Genomic DNA, 7,472 nt, shown 5'->3' with positions numbered 1-7,472 from the left:
TATGTAAGATCTCCAACACACCCCCTTATACTGAGACATACATCTTAGATGTGGGACTAGATATTAAAGGGTGATTCAATAGTAGATAACAACAAATTTCGTTGAGATGGACTTTGAATGACTCATATCATTTTAAGAAGTAGACTTTAAGTCTAATTCAATCTTACAAAAACAACTTATAAAACTGAATGATCTACCATGCTGCTAGTCACGTTAAACTGTTGAACAACATTTTTAAAATTTTCAAACCAAGTTTAAGACCATATAAAGATTTGTGGAAACAGCATACCAATCTATAAGAATCTCATTGGGCAACACAACCTAGAGGTTGCTCCATTCCTGTAAATCATAATTAAGAAAACAATTATTGACATCCAGTTAGTAAAGAGATCATTGTTGAAGAGTAGCAATGACTATACATAAGCAAGCATAAAGTCATTTTTACCACTAGAGAAAAAATATCACCATAGAACAAACCAAAAATTTGTGCATAACCTTTGGCCACAAGGCAAGCTTCAAGATGATCAATTGAACCATCAAGACGAAGGGTGGGCAAAAGATCCAAATTTTGAGATGTAATCCATGATAATCAAAATCCATATTGTTCTAAGTCCATTTAGATGGATTTATCCCAAATCCAAATGTATACTTTTGGATTTTAAATCCAACCCATTTAATTAGATTTAGATATGATAATTTTTTGGATTTTGAAAATCCAAATCTCAATCCATTTAATTGGATTTGGGTTGGATTTAGATTGGATCATTTTTTGGATTTTGAAAATCCAAAATCAAATTGCGTCAAAGGTCCTCAGTTGAGGTTCAAACCCAGTCTTCCCTAGTCTGAGTCGTCCCATAAAAACTGCCGACCTGAGTCCTCCTAGATGAGGGCCCGCCCAAGTTGACTTTGGCCAAAGGTCGGTCGAGTCGACTCTCATTGAAATTTGACCAAGTTGGCCCCAAGTGAGGATCGACTTGAGTCGTCTCCATCCGAGGATTCATACGAGTTGTCCCCATTCGAGGATTGACCTAGGTTGTTGTGTCCGAGGATCAACCTGAGTTATCCCTTCCGAGAATCAACTTGAGTTGACACCGTCCAAAGGTCAGCCAAAGTCATCTCAGTCTGAAGGTTGGCTCGAGTCATCCCCGTTCGATGGTCACCCCGAGTCGTCCTTGTTTGAGGATCGCCCCGAGTTGTCTCAATCGAGGATCGACCCAAGTCGTTCTTGACTAAGGGGGGACTTGGGTCACCACCAACTGAATAATCCAAATAATACATATGTTATTTAAAGTATGTTTCTTAAATTCCCACTACCAATAACATAAACAAAATCTAATTTCATACTCTAAATTCTAATGACAGACATTCTTGAGATCACTGTCATCTTCACACACTTAGTTCTATTAATTTTTTCTTGTACTTTGAAAAACTTGATTATGTATGATCTAAAGATAGGTTAAAATCATGGTTTGAAACTATCTAATATTTTATTTTTGGCCCTTTGGGTATATTGTTCTTGTAGAAACTAGTTGATGAAGTTTTCTTTGTCTTCTCTGTGATTACATACTAAATATTTTGTAGTTGTTACAAACTCTTTGTTTCATCATTTTCATAGATAAAGCTTAATTGTTGCAATTCACATCAAAACTTTTCTTTTGTAGGGTTATTTTTAGGTAGTGTAGGTTTATGAGCTCACTTGCACAATGATGATCATTAAGAAGTCAAACATAGGAATTCGTAGCTTTAGCTCTGATGCCTTATGTAATTTACTTCTAAATATTGAAGTCATGGAAGTATTGCTAAAGACAAGCATCAACATGAAAATTGTTAGAAATATTTTAATATAATTTAAAAAATAAATAATTAAAATATTATCTTACAATTACTAATAGTTTTATGGACTCTTAATTTTATGGGTTAATGTTATTCATGGTTAACAACTATATTTCTTATTATAATATACTTTTGTGTCTCCTTTTTTACCTATAAATAGGACCTATGTGCATGGGAAAGATACAAAAAAAATTAGTTTCCTCAAAAGTGTTCTTCTCTTCTTCTTTGTACTATCTCTTAAAATAATGGCAAGCATCAACATGAACTAATGTGTTTGGTATGGTTATAATTAAATCAGCCTTAACTAAGCCTAAAATATTATGTGTATAATTGTTTCTATTTCTATTGGTAACAATAAATGAAAATATGGATAAATAAAATTCTGCCTCTCTAAATAATTTTTTTTGTCTAAAGCTAATGTTTTTCCTATTATATTAATTTATGATTTAATATCTTATACTCTTTATATTGATAGAGATGTTCAAGATCATGAATATATTTAAAGTGTTTTGTATGAAAATAATTATAAAATTTTTGTCACATTAAAATTATTAATGAGTTATGAAATTATGCATTTGAAAGAAAACAAAATTATCTTGATATTTATATGAAAAAAAATGATCAATAATAAATCTTTTTTTATCAGATTTATGAACTTAAAAATATTTTTTATGACATAAAAATAAAAAGAATTATTTTCTTTGATATCATGCTTATGATCATGTGTGTGCTGACAAAATAAATATTATCTTCATATAAACAATTGAGGAGATGGTCAAGTAAAACTAAACTTGTCTTCTAGAAATTATCTTATTTTGTTAAAAATGAGTTTTTCATGTTTTTGAATTTAGAAACTTCCTTGTTGCTTAACAAGGTTATGAAGTGGTTTTGATTACAATAAAGTATTTTTTTTTTAGACATGTGTTTGATTGGTAAATAGTATATTTGTGATGGTTTGTTTGAGTTAAGTACCTTTATCTTGTAATAAAATATTTAGCAGTTCTTCTTTGATTATCACATATGTTGTATGTATTGATATATGACATGCTATTGTTAGAACTCTTGAGAAGTTTGGTTAGAGGTCATTCAATTATAAAAAAAAAGGTACAAAATTAATTAAAAAGGAAGTGATGAATATATATGTCTTTAGAAATTAGAATACATGTTTGTATAAATGAGTGTTTTTGTGTGAAACTCATGGTATTATCCATTAAGTAACATCTTCATATAGTACTAATCTAATTATGTAACAAAAGGAACAAAAAAATGCTTTGATATGGTAAATGTTTTTCTGCAAGTCTAGCTTGCTTGAAACTATATAGTGTAAAACTTTATATTATGTTTGTAATATCCTCAAATATGTTTCTTACAAAAGTTGTAAATTCTTTTGAGTTATGGAAAAAAAGGAAAACCACATTTAAAATATTTCAAAGTGTGGGGGTTATCTTGCAATGGTTAACATACAAAAAAAGGTATTGGTTATATATTCTGAAGTGAGTGAAAATATACCTCTATTATTATTTTGCCATCTAGTGATAATATTATTTGTGTTTCTTCTAGTTATGGCCCTATGTCCAATTTCTTGAGATTATTGAATGATATATTAATGTAAATTGGATATTGACTCTGGTGACACAAAATCACCTACTTGTTATTATGTTTTAACTTTAGGTGGAGGTACAATATCATGAAAATCTGCTAAGCAAAATGTTGTATCATGATATACCATGGGAGCAAAGTTTCTTGTTGTTATAATACTAGTGTTGCTCACGCAGATATTTATTATCTATGTGATTTATCATTATTAAATAAACATATACCTCTTATTACTTGCATTATGACACTCAAGTTGCTATATATATAAAGCTCATAGCAAAAATTTTATTGAAAAAAATCCATAAAAGAGTGAGACATAAATTTATTAGAAAGTTATCACTCATGTATTAATTTTCTTGACTTGGTCAGGTCAGAAAAAAATGCAGATCTGCTCACCAAAGGATTGATGCATTAATAAGTACTTTAGTCGTCAAGGGAAATGAGACTATAGCCCATAAATTAGTTGCAACAATGGACACCCATCTCCATATGAATGGTGATCCCGTGGAATGGAGTTCAATGGGTAACAACGATTTTGTTGTTGACTAAAGTACACCAACTAATTTGATTAAATTTTATGTCTCATTCCTATGGCGAGGTGTACTATAAATTGTGACAATAATAAGGTTGAAGTATGTGCATTATTATGCTTATTTTTATGAAATACCTCTTAATAAACCCAATGACAATTATTGTAGGGGTGTGAGTCACAAACCATCCCTTGAAGGTTTACCTAGTGAGTGTGATGGTGGGGCCACCATTGTGAGACATGGACAAGTCTCTAAGTGACACTCATGAAACAAGATATATGCACAAGACTCTAACGTGCACCCACTAGGTAGAATCTAAAATTAACACCGATATTATATGTGTTATTTACTAAAACCCCGTAACAGGAGATGTACCTCAAGACAATTAAGTCTCTACATTTTCTTGGGTGGAAGTTTATAAGCATTAGGTGTAAGGCTCAAACCGGGAAGGTTCTTTATGTGGTCGATCCAAGGGTAAAGCAAGTGAAGCACTCGCTTTAGGCCTCCAAAGAGAGAAGACCTCAAAAAATTTTATTTTTACTAATAATTTTTTTTTAAATTAATTATAATATTATATTTAAGAAAAAAGGACTAATTTTTTTAGTACTAATATACCTCAAAAAAATTATTCTTTAAGTATAATAAATAAAATTAATATCAAATATAGTGCAGTTAATTGATTTTACAAAATAATTATAATAGCTTGTGACCCAAGTAGGGATGACAAATAAACTTGTCCCGTGGATATTGCCCGAACTTGTACCCGTTTTGTCGGAGAATCCCAACATTGACTAGGTATAGGCAATGGCGGAACCACGTTACGACATAGGGGGGCCATGGCCCCCCAATTTTTTTTTATACTTGCATAATTTATTATATATTTTTAAATATATTTTTTTAAAAATTAATATTTTTAATATATTTTATATTTTAAAAAATTATATATTAATGTATAAGATATTTTTTTTTATTACCTACATTTATTTTTTAATTTGGCCTTTTGAATATTTTTAAATAAAAATAATTATTTTTTTAATATTTTTTTAAATGATTACTTATTTAATTTAACTATCTTTTTATTTAATTATTTTTTTAAACTTAATCAATATAAATGAAAATTAATTATAGTAAAATAAAAATTATTTATATTTAATTTATAATAATAATAATAATAATTTTATTATTTTTTATTATCATAAAAAAATTAATACAATATTTTTACTAGTTTATATAAAAGACTTGAGATTACTCTTTTGGTTTTTATTTTAGTTCAAAAATATGAAGTTGATCTTTTAGTTATTTTTAGTTTCAATGTGGTCCCAATTTTTTAAAAAATAATGCAATTTGGTCTTATTTTGTTAAATTTCTTGAATTGGATCAAGATTTTTCCATAAAAATTGAAGTTGTAAATAATGATGATTTTCTTTGTTGACGTAACTAACATAATCTCATTATTAATTTTGATAAAAACTCCTTTCTTCTTTCAAAAAAATTTAACAAAAATGATCAAATTGCATCAATTTTTAAAAAATCAGAACCAATTGAGATTAAAAAACTAGAGAATTAATATAATATTTTTGGATGAAAAATAGACCAAAAGATTAATTCAACCAAAATTTTGGCATCCCCAAAATTTTGACTCAAGTTTCGCCACTGGGTATAGGTATGAATATGGGGATGTACATATTTGTCCCGTCCCCGTCCTCATACCCGTCAAAATACTACGTAATATAAAAAATTTATCTTTTTTACTCTATTATTATTTCATTTGAAGAACTATTTTGTTTCGCTAAAATAATTTTCGTTATTTCTAAACCATTGGTTCTGTTGATATTTAAAAAGTTTTCTTAGATTTCTAAAGTATTTTTTATTTTATCATACCCTTGATTATATAGTTGTTTCCCTTTGTGTGATTTCATTCAATGGTCTCTCAAATTGTTTCTAAGACACACGATTTTATAATTTTTAATATTTTTATTTTCATAATGTAAATATTATTTTGATATATTTTATATAATTATCTTTTATTTTTTAACTCATTATCATACTTTGATTTTGTCACTATAATTGTATAAATAAATTTTATTTACTAGAATATAAAATTTTAATGTAATTGTCATGAATTTCCTTTTACCACCCCAACATATATTGAAGTTCAAAAGATACAATATCTATGTTAAAACTTTACTATTATTAGTTTAATATATATTGTTCTTTGCATTATTTGGGTCAATTGATTTATTATAACTTTTATTAGTATATAAAAAAGAGATTCATTAGAATTTAAAAAATAAAATTGAAGTAAAGATACATTTAAACATATATTTTAATCTAAATATTTGTTTTCCTTTTATATTTTTTTTAAACAAATTAGATTTTATCAACTATAATTCATTCATGTTTGCAAATTTAATAGAAGTTTTGGTTCTCATGAAATTTTATTTGGTTTTCTAATTTGAAATATATACAGTTATAACATAATTTCTTTATAAATATTTGATATTGGAGAAATAACTCTCCTCTTAATATTGAATATTTAATAATATTATGTTTCCTTTGTCATAATTTTTTATTAATTATTTTATAAAAAATAATTAATTAATATTAAAACAATAAAAAAACTAGTATGGGTATGGGTACAAGTATATACCCGTTGGGATGAGGATGAGACAAAAGTTTGATACCTGTTGGGTCGAGTATTAGGATGAGGATGAATTTTTTCGATGGAGATGAGTATGGGATAACGAAACTAGTCTCTACCCCGTCTTGTTGCCATCCCTAGACAAAATGTACGCACATTTTTTTTTTATTTCAAATCTTTGTAGAATAATAATATAATTGTTATTATATTTATTCAACCATTAAAAATAATAATAATAATAATAATATAAATTTTAAAAGATTAAAAATCTATTTAGCAGAAGTATTTAGTATAACAATATTTTTATAATTAAAAATAAAACTTATATAAATAACACCACTATGAATAGTAATAATAATAAAAATAAAAATAATAATGATACCAATAATACAAACTAATGATAATAATAATAATGTTTATGCTATAAATATTAATGTAAATGTTAATACTAAGGCTAATTTTAACGATAATAATAATCTATAATTATATATAAAGATATACATCAGCAACAAAATAAATAAAAATGACAACTAAATGAAATATGATCCTGTAGTAAATAAAATTAAGATGTGTGTCTAACTATAATAATAATAATAATAATAATAATAATAATAATATTATTATTATTATTATATTAATATCTCGTAGTGTTAATAATAACAATACAACAACTAAATATATAAAAAGATACACATTTTTTGTGTTCTTTTTTTATTTTATAATTTTATCCTGTTAATTATAATTTGTTAAATTCAAATAATTATTCATAATAAAAAATTAGTTGTCAATTTTATCATTTAACCAATATAGAGATAAAATGAACTATAAAACAAATAAAAAGTGCAAGTAATTGAGATATGATCTCGTAATAA

The sequence above is a fragment of the Vigna unguiculata genome, chromosome 7 (assembly GCF_004118075.2).
Source record: "Vigna unguiculata cultivar IT97K-499-35 chromosome 7, ASM411807v1, whole genome shotgun sequence".
NCBI lineage: Eukaryota > Viridiplantae > Streptophyta > Magnoliopsida > Fabales > Fabaceae > Vigna > Vigna unguiculata.
This window is presented reverse-complemented; position numbering follows the sequence as displayed.